At 52.7% G+C, this 11,406-nt stretch overlaps 1 long non-coding RNA gene across 1 annotated transcript; it reads left to right on the forward strand.

Moving 5' to 3' along the window:
• Positions 1-1,567: 1,567 nt before the first annotated feature.
• Positions 1,568-4,771, forward strand: LOC127349385 (uncharacterized). Its single transcript, XR_007880230.2, has 4 exons — positions 1,568-1,965; positions 2,055-2,329; positions 2,420-3,094; positions 4,400-4,771. It is a non-coding gene; the product is annotated as an uncharacterized lncRNA (long non-coding RNA).
• Positions 4,772-11,406: the final 6,635 nt, after the last annotated feature.

Consider the following 11,406-nt stretch of genomic DNA (forward strand, 5'->3'; position numbering starts at 1 on the left):
GGAAGGTGCGCCCCCACAAGTAGGGCCGCCAATGGCGCATGGCCTGAACAAGCCCAATGAGCTCGCGCTCGTACGCCGCGAGCTTGAGATGGCGAGTGGCGAACGGCCGGCTGAAGAAGGCCAGCGGCCCCTCCCCTTGATGGAGGACGGCGCCGAACCCGATGCCAGAAGCGTCGCAGTCCACGATGAAAGGCAGGTCAAAGTCCGGCATCTGGAGCACGGGCCCCGTCGTGAGCGCCCGCTGAAGCGCCTGGAAGGCCTCCGTTGCCTCCGCGTCCCAGGCGAAGGCGTCGCGGCGCAGGAGGCAGGTCAGAGGCGCGGAGATGAGGCCAAAGTCCCGGATGTACTTCCGGTAGTAGCCCGCGAGCCCCAAGAAGCCACGAAGGGCCCGCGGTGACTGCGGCGTCGGCCATGCAGCGACGGCCGCGACCTTGTCAGCATCCATCGCGACGCCCTCCACCATGATGACGTGTCCCAAGTAGGCGACGGAGGTCGTGCCGAACGAGCACTTCGAGCGCTTTAGGTGGAGACGATGCGCTCGTAGCTCGTTGAAGACGATGGCGACGTGCTGTAGATGCTCAGCCCACGAGGCACTGTAGATGAGAATATCATCAAAGAAAACAAGCACAAAACGGCGTAAGTAGGGAATGAGCACGTCATTCATCAAAGCCTGGAATGTTGCCGGCGCATTGGAGAGGCCGAACGGCATCACCAGGGACTCGAAGTGGCCGTGGTGCGTGCGGAAGGCCGTCTTCGGAACATCATCCGGTTGCATCCGCACCTGGTGGTAGCCCGAGCGCAAGTCGAGCTTGGTGAAGAAGCGCGCCCCGTGTAGCTCGTCCAAGAGCTCATCCACGACCGGGATGGGGAACTTGTCCTTGGATGTCACGGCGTTGAGCGCGGGGTAGTCGATGCAGAAGCGCCACGTGCCGTCGGGCTTGCGCACATAGAGCACCGGCGCCGAGAAGGGTGATGTCGAAATACGGATGATGCCCTGGGCCAGCATGACCGCCACCTGGCGCTCGAGCTCGTCCTTCTGCAACTAGGGGTAGCGGTACGGCCGTACTGCGACAGGCGGAGTACCCGGCAGCAGGTGGATGCGGTGATCGCAGGCCCGCGCCGGAGGTAGGCCCTGTGGCTCGGTGAAGATGTCGCTATGCTGCTGCAGAAGGTCGTCCATGAGCGGATGCGTCGGGTCGAGTGTAACGGCCCCGGGTAGAACCTCCTATTAGATTTGTTTGTTCCTTTTTGTTTTGTGCATAATCATGCATCTATCACCTTTGCATGTTTTGTTAAGAAAACCCTCCTTCTCTTTTATTTTTAATAAATCCAAAACAATAATAAAGCTTTGGATATTCTGCAAAACTTATTTTTAAAACAGTACAAGGTTTCTTAAATTCTTTCAAAATGTTTAAACATTTCTCCCCAACACCTTTTCTTTCTACTCTAGTTTTTCTAAAAAAAAATCTGTGAGAAAAATAAAGGCAGAAGAATCAAGAAGAGAAACAGAAGCAAAGAAAGCCAGCGATCAGGCCAAGTTCAGCAACCTAGTTCGTCCTTGTCGTCTTCTTTGCGAGCACGCGCCTCGCGTGAGTCCTTCCTTCCACCTGCTCCTTTTCCCTCTGCTTTATCTTTCCTCCTGGAGCCAGCAACACGACGCAGTTCCTAGCCACTCCGTCTGGTTTCCTTTTCCCCTCCTCCACGAAAGAAAAACCAGAGAAGAAAAAGAAACCATGGAAACCATGGCTGCCTCGTCGCCTCGCCGTTCCGTTCGTCCCCGACCCTTCTCGAGGACGCCACGAGTTCCCCTTGAACGCCTGCTTCCTCTCCGCGCAAGGAATTGAATCGGGAGGCCTCCAGTCAAGCCCAAGATCGCCAATTCCCCGCGCCGGCGGCCGCAGTCCATCGATGTTCCCGCCGCTGTACGACCTCCTCCGGCACATCCGAGAGCAGTTCGCGTTCTTGGTATTCTCCTTGTCATCCCAGACTACTCCTCGCTCTCCCTCTCATTCTCTTGCGTTTCCCCGACGGTGACCATCGCCGTTCTTTCGCAGGTGTCCGTCTCCGGCGACGCTCTGGTGTTCCCCGCTCCCAGTACCGCCCCCATCAGGTTCAGCGCATCCAGGCGCATCCCCTGCGACCACTCACTCCTCCTGGTTCGCTCCCAGCGATCGAATCCGTCCGCGACCAGCAGCTCTGTCCGTGTACGCCATGGTTCCAAACCTCCAACTTTATTCAGTTTCGTCAGTCTTGCTACACTGTCCAGAAAACCTTTTAATCGTCGTGCGTCTCCATCTGTTCAATACCTGAGCCGTAGCCAGACTGCTTGGTATGTTGATCCTCCTACCGTGCGACCTGAGTTACAATCCTCATTCACGGTGGCTATCTAAGTCAACTATTTTCTCTGTTTTTGGTTCAGATCACACGGCAAGAGATGTTTCAATTTGCATAGAGCCTTTCCAAGATCGACATCAGCTAGCAGCTTAGCTGTTTCGTTTGCTATGTCTCCGAACGACAGGTCATGTGCTCAATTCTAGGGGAAGCAATACAACGTCTTCCCTGTTTCTTCTTTTTGCAGATATGTCAAAATTCATACATCTTGTTTTATAAATCCAAATGACACAAATAATATATCTATTTTTATCAGAAAAATGAGAGGAACATGAATATGCCATCCATGATTGCTGTTGCATCTTGCATCATATAATTTCATGCTAGTTTACATTATCACCTAATAGATAACATATGGAATATGTGGGATACTATATAAATGTTGTCCCGGTTCCATTTAACTTTGTTGTAGCTCACCCCTGCCATGTTGCTATGCTAATCCACCCTTAACTTTGACGGTAGAAATGGAACTCCAATCTTAATTGTTTGTCCGGGGTTCCGACTCCGCTTAATCTGGAAAAGTGCATTGCATCATCGTTGCCATGTCATGCATATTATTTTGATCATGCTGGATCTTCTTCCGTAGTAGTAAGACTTGCATCCGTTGTGTTTTTCCAACATTGCTTCTTCCCGGATAGGATCACGAAGTGTTGACGTGAGATACGACGAGTTCTCCGACAAGTTCTTCTGCAGCTTTTCACAGGCGAGCCCTCTCTCTTCACCTATTTTACTCTCTCCCTCGCCCTGCTATCCTTATGTTGCGATTCTTTATCGAGTCACGTGTCCTATTCCACTTGTTACCATAATAATCCTATATGTATCATTCCTTACCCATAGCCGTTGCTTGATGTTTGAGCCTTGCGAGTCGTAGGCGTGTTTAGGCTCTGTTGTTTATCTCGATCTGTTATCGGGATATGTTGGGTTGTTGGGAGGTTATCACATGCTATATCAGTTGATGGAGATACACATGCTCTATTTAATTGTTAACAACTAAAATTGTAAGCAGAGGCATCTGTGAGCCCCTTTGCGAAAGCATCGGAACTTTGACTCGCTAATGTCCCCTAGGACCCGAGTTCTTGTTATCTGTTCCGAGATTGAGCGCTCTACCCGTACGTGGGGACGATTATTGGGACCCCCCCTCACCCATTACCTTTTCTCAAGTCAGTTGAAAAGGGGGCCACAACCTTGGTTTTATTTGCCTATGCCATGTATGCCATGCTTTACTTACTGTTGCCTTCGGGTGTTTACTTCCTGTTGCCTTCGGGTGTTTATATTCTGTACTGTACCCCGCGGGACGTTTAGCGAAGCGTGTGGTTTGCACGCCTAGCCGCCGACGCAAACCCTGAGTCCGTCTCGGAGTACGACCGGACTTCGTCACGGGTAGCTTAGTCGGGTGCCCCCCCTAGACTTTCTTGTTGAACTGGGAACAGTCTTGTTGTGAGACTTCACTGTCGCTCGGTGTGGTTGATCATGCGTATGGTTACATTTGGGCAACCACTGCAGGGTGTACATCTTATCGATAAGCCGTGTCCGCGGTTATGGACGACTTGGAATTGTATAGCTTGATCATAGAACAACTTACACTGTCATCTTGTTGCTAATAATTTGCTAATAACTTGCGTAGTAATATAGCATTACCACAACCGATACCTAATAAAACTTGTCCACCGTTGAGTGCCTTTTACATTGCCTCTTCGCAATTGTTGAAGGGGATATGTGTATTTGGCTGGGTTATGTTTGTGTAGTATTTATCTGTTACCTTGTGCGCTCTCTTATCTTATCTGAGTAGATGGATGTTGTAGCGTGTCTCTATTGGTTATAGTTTTGCTGCCACTAAACCTACCATATAGCCCCAGGCGATACATATATATATTCGCCCGGCGAGCATAGCCATTTCTAGTCTCGCTAAGTACTTGCCGGAGTTCGTTCCTTGGTACTTACTCTCGCCTTTTCTCTTTCTCTTCTGTTTCCTCCCTTTTGTCGGCAACCGATGGCCCGACTTCGACAGGTACAAGATGACGACGTTAGCAAGGTTACCCTTCCGGCTTGGCCCGGGCAGGGTTATGGACGCCACTGGTTATCTTCAGGACTTTAGTCCAATTTGTATCTTGTCCGTACTCGGACCTATATGATCTTCTGTATGATTTGGATCTTTGTATGTATCTATTTGTATATTGACTCGTTGGAGTCGTTGTTGTAATATATGTTTCTTATGGGCTTTATTGTAAACCTGTTGTAATGTTACCGCTCGTGTTAATTCCTCTGGCATCACGTGTGTGATTCGTCGCGCACGTCGTGTCGGAGGGCGTCTCTGAATCGATATCGTGCGGATTTCGGCGGGATCGCTGGAATCCTCATGGTACCGGTTCCGGGGCGTCACATCGAGGGCGGCAGCCATCAGCGCCAGCTGGGGCGCCGGTGGCCCGGAGCTGCCGAGGCCCCTCCACTGGACGCGGCGGCCGCCCGCGCGCCAGAAGATGAGGGACAGCGCCTCGAAATCCCAGAGGATGGGCCCGAGGGTGGACAGGAAGTCGAGGCCGAGGATGAAGTCGTAGCAGCCCAGGTTGATGCCGACGCAGTCCACGGAGAAGTGCTCGTCGCCGATGGTGATGGGCACCTGCCGAGCCACGCCCTGGCAGGCTAGGCGGTCCCTGTTGGCGACGGTGACGCTGAAGGTCTCGTCTCCTGGCGGCTGTAGTGCGAGGCGGCGCATGGCGTCGCCGGCCAGGAAGTTATGCGTCGAACCCGTGTCAACCAGCGCTGTGAGGCGCTCCCCGCTGATCGTCACCGGCAGGAGCATGGTCTTTGCCGTCTTGATGCCTGCCAACGCGTGGAGGGAGACGACGAAAGCCTTCGCGTCGACCGGCCCATAGGTCGTGGCGCCTGGCTCGGAAGCGGCCCCGGTGTCAAGCTCCGGGGTAAGTGGCACGCCGTCCTCGTCATCGACCGTCTCCAAATAGAACAGGCGAGCGCACGTGTGACCCGGTGCGTACTGCTCGTCGCAGTTGAAGCATAGGCCCTTGCGGCGCCTCTCGAGCTGCTCGGCCGTCGTCAGGCGACGGAAGGGACGTGTAGGCGCTGCAGGGGTCGTCACGGCAGCCGGCAGCGCCGGGCGCGCCGGGGCCGTCTGGGCAGGGCGTGGCGGAGGGCGGGCTCCCCTGCCCTGGAAGGACTGCTGGATGGCGAGGGTGCGCTGCTCGTACGCCCGGGCGTAGTACATGGCGGTCTGCAGGTCCTGCGGCTCGCGCATCTCCACGTCGACCCGGATGTGGTCGGGAAGGCCGCCCACGAAGAGCTCGGCGCGCTGACGAGCTGAGACGCCGGGGGCATGGCATGCCAACGACTGGAAGCGATCGGCGAAGTCCTGCACCGACGAGGTGAACTGCATGCGCCCCAGCTCGGCGAGGCGACTCCCGCGTACCGGGGGTCCGAACCGGAGGAGGCACAGGTCGCGGAAGCGCTCCCATGGCGGCATCCCACCCTCGTCCTGCTCGAGGGCGTAGTACCACGTCTGGGCGGCTCCCCGGAGGTGGTAGGAAGCGATCCATGTGCGGTCTGACGCCAATGTCCGCTGCCCCCTAAAGAATTGCTCGCACTGGTTGAGCCAGTTGAGGGGGTCGGTGGCGCCATCATAGGTGGTGAACTCCAACTTGGTGTAGCGCGGTGGCTGCTGAGCGGCCGGCGCGGCGACGAAGGGCGTGGCCAGCGCGGTAGAGGGCGAGTAGACAGCGCTGCCCCCCGCATGAGGATCGCCGTAGCCGCTGAAGCCACCGAAGGGGGAGGGCGCAGCGTACGCCGCCGGTGGAGGCACGGTCGGCTGGGCAGGGGCAGGTGTGAAGACCGGCGCGTCCACCCATGAGGGCCGCTGCGACGGCGACGCCGACCACTTGATGTTGGTGATGGGGACGCCCTGGTTCGCGGTCGGGGCCGGTGGAGGCGGCGCGTGTGGCGCGGACGGGGGTGGCGGCGGCGGTGGTGGAGCGGACACGGCGGCCGGCAGCCCGTGCGTCACCTGCAGGAACGTCCGCATATTGGCGATCGCCATGGTGAGGTCGCGGACGGCCGCGGACAGTTCCGCCAGAGAGAGGACGGGGGGCGGCTCGGCGCCCAGCGCCACGTGCGCGGCGGCGGTGGAGGCCGGCGGCGTCTCGGAGGTGGCAGCGATGGTGGCGGAGGGCTGGCCCGATGACATGATCGCAACCGAGGAATCTGATACCAAATTGGTAGAGGCTAGGGTTCTACCGGGACGGGGGCGTAGGTTGTAGGGGTGGAAGTGCTGCGAGCGAGAGAGAGAGAGGCGGCGCCGGCGGCAGGGCGCCGTCGCGAGAGCCGGGGAAAGCAGCGGCTAGGGTTTGTGGCGGCGCGGGCAGGAGAAGGCCGACTCCTCTAGGAGCCGGCAATAATGAGATTGATTATTGCTTGATCGAATAACTGGGCTAAGCCCCTAATTTGGCCCACTATTTGGGCCCCTTCCTGGAATAGGAGATACCGACCATAACATCTGAATTAGTCTGAACCCTACCAATAATCTTAATTGTGTGAAGAAATCAAACAATCCAATCTAAAAATATAAATCCTATCCTAAATTATCACTTCACTTGTGCTTCACACTCTTGCACAAAGTAAATTCAGGCTGTGGTTAATCCTATGTCGTAGCCCTATCTCTCTGAACTGACCTGATGGGTTGCATTCAAACGGAGAACAAGATGTGGCAAATTTGTTTGTCTGAAAACTCTGGAAAGTTCCTCTAGTGAAGAAACTGCTTTGCGTGTGCACGGGAGGCCGAAGGCTGCTGCTTGTTGCTGTAGCTGTTCACCTTGTACACCACAGTACTCTGCCTTGTAACATTGGTTAGTTCAGGCATTGTCCTACACAATTGGAGCATGGCACTCTTTGCAGCCCCTGGCACATTACACATCAACTTTACATACCTAAAGGAGAAAAATTGGTCTACCGCACAATCCTCAAGTATATATTTAAGAACAGTATTAGTACAATACTTTAATAACACTTCAGAACATGGCACTATTCCATGCCCTCACATTATTTATTACACATCAACTTTACATACTCAAACCCTAGTTTACAGCCCAATTATATATCTGTGAACAGTACTAGTACAAAGAGTACTTTAGCAACATTGATACAGGGTTAAATCCCCACACTCGACATGGGGCTGGGATCCTCTGCACTTGTGTTATTACTGTATGGCTACTGTAGCTCTTAAAATCTGCCGTTCATTCCGATCGAAAGGCTCTCCTTATCTCAATTTTTTCTCCTCGCATAGTTTGAGCAAAACACACGACGCCACCTGGCCTGTCCGCCGCCGCACCTCCAATTCGCTTACCAAGGAGGCGCAGCGCGACCTTGAGTTTTCTCCTCAACGGCTCCGTGGCGGCTGGCGAGTGTCAACGAGGTGCTGCTGGCGACGAGCACCTACGCACCGCCGACGGATAGTTAGCACCGCGTGCAAGGAGGGGTCATGACCGTGCCTCCCATGAACTCAACGGAGTCCAGAGCGAAGGCTCGCCTGGAGTCAAAAATCGAGATGAACCAGAGGAGCATGACGGGGTGCAGGAGCAGCAGGCTAGACGTCATGTCTGCTAGCTTTTTGAAAGGACGAGATGTCGCCTAGAGGGGGGGTGAATAGGCGTTTTAAAAACTCTTACGGATTTAGCTTGTAAGAATGCGGAATTAAACTAACGTTTATTTTACAAGCACAAATCCTAAATATGCTAGGCTCACCTAAATGCAACAACAACAACTAGAGCTAAGCAAGATAGGCACAAGATATATGTAGCACAAGTGATAGCAAGATATATGTACTTCAAGCACGATGGCTATCACAAGGAGAGTAAGCTCGGGTATAGAAATAACCGAGGCACGCGGAGACGAAGATGTATTCCCGTGTTCCCTTCCTTTGCAAGAAGGTATGTCACGTTTGGAGGGGTGGAGGTCCCACGAAGGATTCCTCAACGCCACGAAGGCTCACCCTATTCTCCGAGCCTATCCCACGAAGGAATAGACCTTTCCTTATGGCTAGCTTTTCCTCCACTCCGGAGATGGCAAGCTCCACAACCACTTCACAAGCTCCACGAAGGAGAAGCCCGGGCCCCTTTACAATCTTCCACGAAGAGGTCACCGGGACACCAACCAAGCCAACTAGGAGGTCACCCTCCAAGAGTAACAAGATCACGGTCTCTCACTCGAACTAATCGTGGTGGAGAGCTCAACACTATGCAATGATGCAAAGCAAGATCACTAGAGGTGTTCAAATCCTTCACACTCAAATCCCACCAAAGCAACAAATGCTAGGATGAGATTAGAGAGGAAGAACAAGGAGGAAATCAACATATGATTCCAAGATCTAGATCCCAAGAGATCCCCTCACTTAGAGGAGGAATGGATTGGATGAGGTTGTAGATCTAGATCTCCTCTTTCAAATCCCCCAAGAATATGCAACAATCATATGAGGGAATGGAGAGGAAGCAAGCTCAAGAAGGTCAACAATGGTGGTCAAAAACATGCCTAAGAACCCTAAGAACAATGGGGAAGAAGGCCCCTTTTATAGCCCATCAAAATATGACCGTTTGGGGCCAGAATCGAGCCACCCGGCACTGGACCCGGCCCTGCCGAGCTGGCTGCCGACCTACCCGGTAGCAGCACTCGGCAGGCCAAGCCACACGCCGAAACTGCGATAACTTTTGCATCCGGACTCCGATTTCGATGATCTTGGGCTCGTTGGAATCACGACAACGAGCCCTACAACATTATGCATAGAAACATCATAGTCCAACTATTGAGTAAGAAACATAATATAAAAGGTTTTGCCTATCTATAAAAACATCAAACCGGTAAAACCTCCAACCATGAAAACGCAATAGAAGATGCATACGAATTCCGTTTTCGATGAACTTGGGCTTGTTGTAAAGCTAGCAACAAGCTCAAGAACCTCACACAGAGAAACACCAAGAAGCAACAAGATTTATGGAATGCAAAGCATGCAAAGGGTTGAGCTCCCTAAGACGATGTGATCAAGTTACCCAACCGAAAGCCCCTCTTGATAGTGTGGCTATGTATCCTATAACCCGGTCTCCCAACAACCACCTTGAGACCGGTAAAAGGGAAACCTAGCAAGGCCATACCTTTGCCTTGCGCATCCCGCTTGATCTTGATGATAACTCTTCAAACTCCACTCAAGCCGGAATGCCTCGCTCGATCATTGTTGCTTCGTGAAGACTCACAAATGCTCCCCCATACACCATGATGGGATAGCTCCATTGATGCACATCTTCACATGTCCATCATCACCAAATGGACGGCAAGCTTCAAGCATATGATCCTCTTGAGATGCTCAACTTGAACTTGCCCAACTCAACCTTGATGACGATCACAACTTGATGTCATCCTCTCATGGGCTATATGAGATCTCCCTTTTGATGCATGCCCATGGAAAGATACCTAACCCATATAGACAACACAAGGACACATATATGATGGGTTAGTTCATAAAGCATAATTGACAAGGCTTACCATACCACATGACTTCACGTGGCACATTCTTCATGCTTCATGTGTTGACCGAACTTGAATCTATTATTCACTCTTTGTATTGGTCAACCTTGTATCTTCTCATGCTCTAACATACTATCTTGAGGTGTATAAAGAATTCTTCATTTGTTTGCATGCTCTAAATCTTAGTCAACCATAACTCAACTCATGAGACTATCATGACACCGACTTAGAGCCATAACTTGAATTCTTCACTTGGAATCAAGCACTCAAGATCTTGATCATTTATTGCTTATCACATAAGCTAGAGCATGGCTAATATTGAGTTCCACATAGGAAATCCATCTTCATTTCTTCTTCTTGATCATATCACATATATGTCTTCAAATCGATGATCTTGATGCCAATACTCAAGGTATATCTTTATCTTCGTGGCATCCATACTTGAATCCAACACATGAACTACAAGTAGTACCTATGGAATATTCCTTCATATAAACTCAATGAAAACATTACTGTAGTCCATAGGGGTTGTCATTAATTACCAAAACCACACATAGGGGCAATATACCCTTACACTTTTTAATCCTGTGCACGTCAGTTTCCAGTTTTCAGTAGGGTTTTAGCTATTTCCTTATCTGAATTTAGCTGTCACGAGGTTTGTTCGTGGCATGCCGTAGCTAGGGTAGACCAGTTCTTTTCAAGTCCTGGTCGTAGGCTTAGTGGACGACGTGATCACATCGTGCTCGTTAGTCGTGGGATGGCACGGCCGTATCGGATCGATCCCTGATCTCTCGCTCCTTTCTGTTTTCCGCTTGATGGAATAAAAGGAAGAACCAAACAGAAAAGCTGCAAGCTTTTACGCAGCACAAAATCCTTGTGTCTACTTCTCTGCATCTCTCTCTCTCTCTCTCTCTCGATCGCGAGGTAGACGAAGGGTTCAAGGAGAACATTTGGTACCAGAGCCCTAACCCCATGGTTGGGACTCCTCCTCCTCCACCGCCACTGGCGGCAGCCGCCGGCAAAAGTAGTTCCAAGAGTCCTGGTCGCGTGCGCTCTCCGAGCCGTGGACGTAGCAGGGTGAGGAGCCGCGGTGGCGAAGTAGTTGTGCGGGAGACGATCGTGCGGGAGGGCGGCGGCGGCAGCTCCACGTCCTAGCCCACGCTCACCAAGACGAACTACACGGAGTGGGCGATTCTGATGCGTGTCAAGCTCCAGGCCGCAGGGCTCTGGGAGGCTGTCGACGTGGACGACGCGCCGGAGCGGCAGGAGAGGCAGGCGCTCGGCGCCATCCTAAGCTCAGTGCCGCCGGAGATGGTGCAGCTCCTCGCCGCCAAGGACAACGCCAAGATCGCGTGGGACACGATCAAGACGATGCGTGTCGGCGTGGCTTGCGTTCGTGAAGCGCGCCGGCAGCGGCTCCGCAAGGACTTCGACAACCTCCAGTTCAAGAGCGGCGAGAACGTCGAGGACTTCTCGATCCGCGTCTCGAGCGTCGTCACC

This window comes from Lolium perenne, chromosome 4, assembly GCF_019359855.2.
Source record: "Lolium perenne isolate Kyuss_39 chromosome 4, Kyuss_2.0, whole genome shotgun sequence".
Taxonomy (NCBI): domain Eukaryota; kingdom Viridiplantae; phylum Streptophyta; class Magnoliopsida; order Poales; family Poaceae; genus Lolium; species Lolium perenne.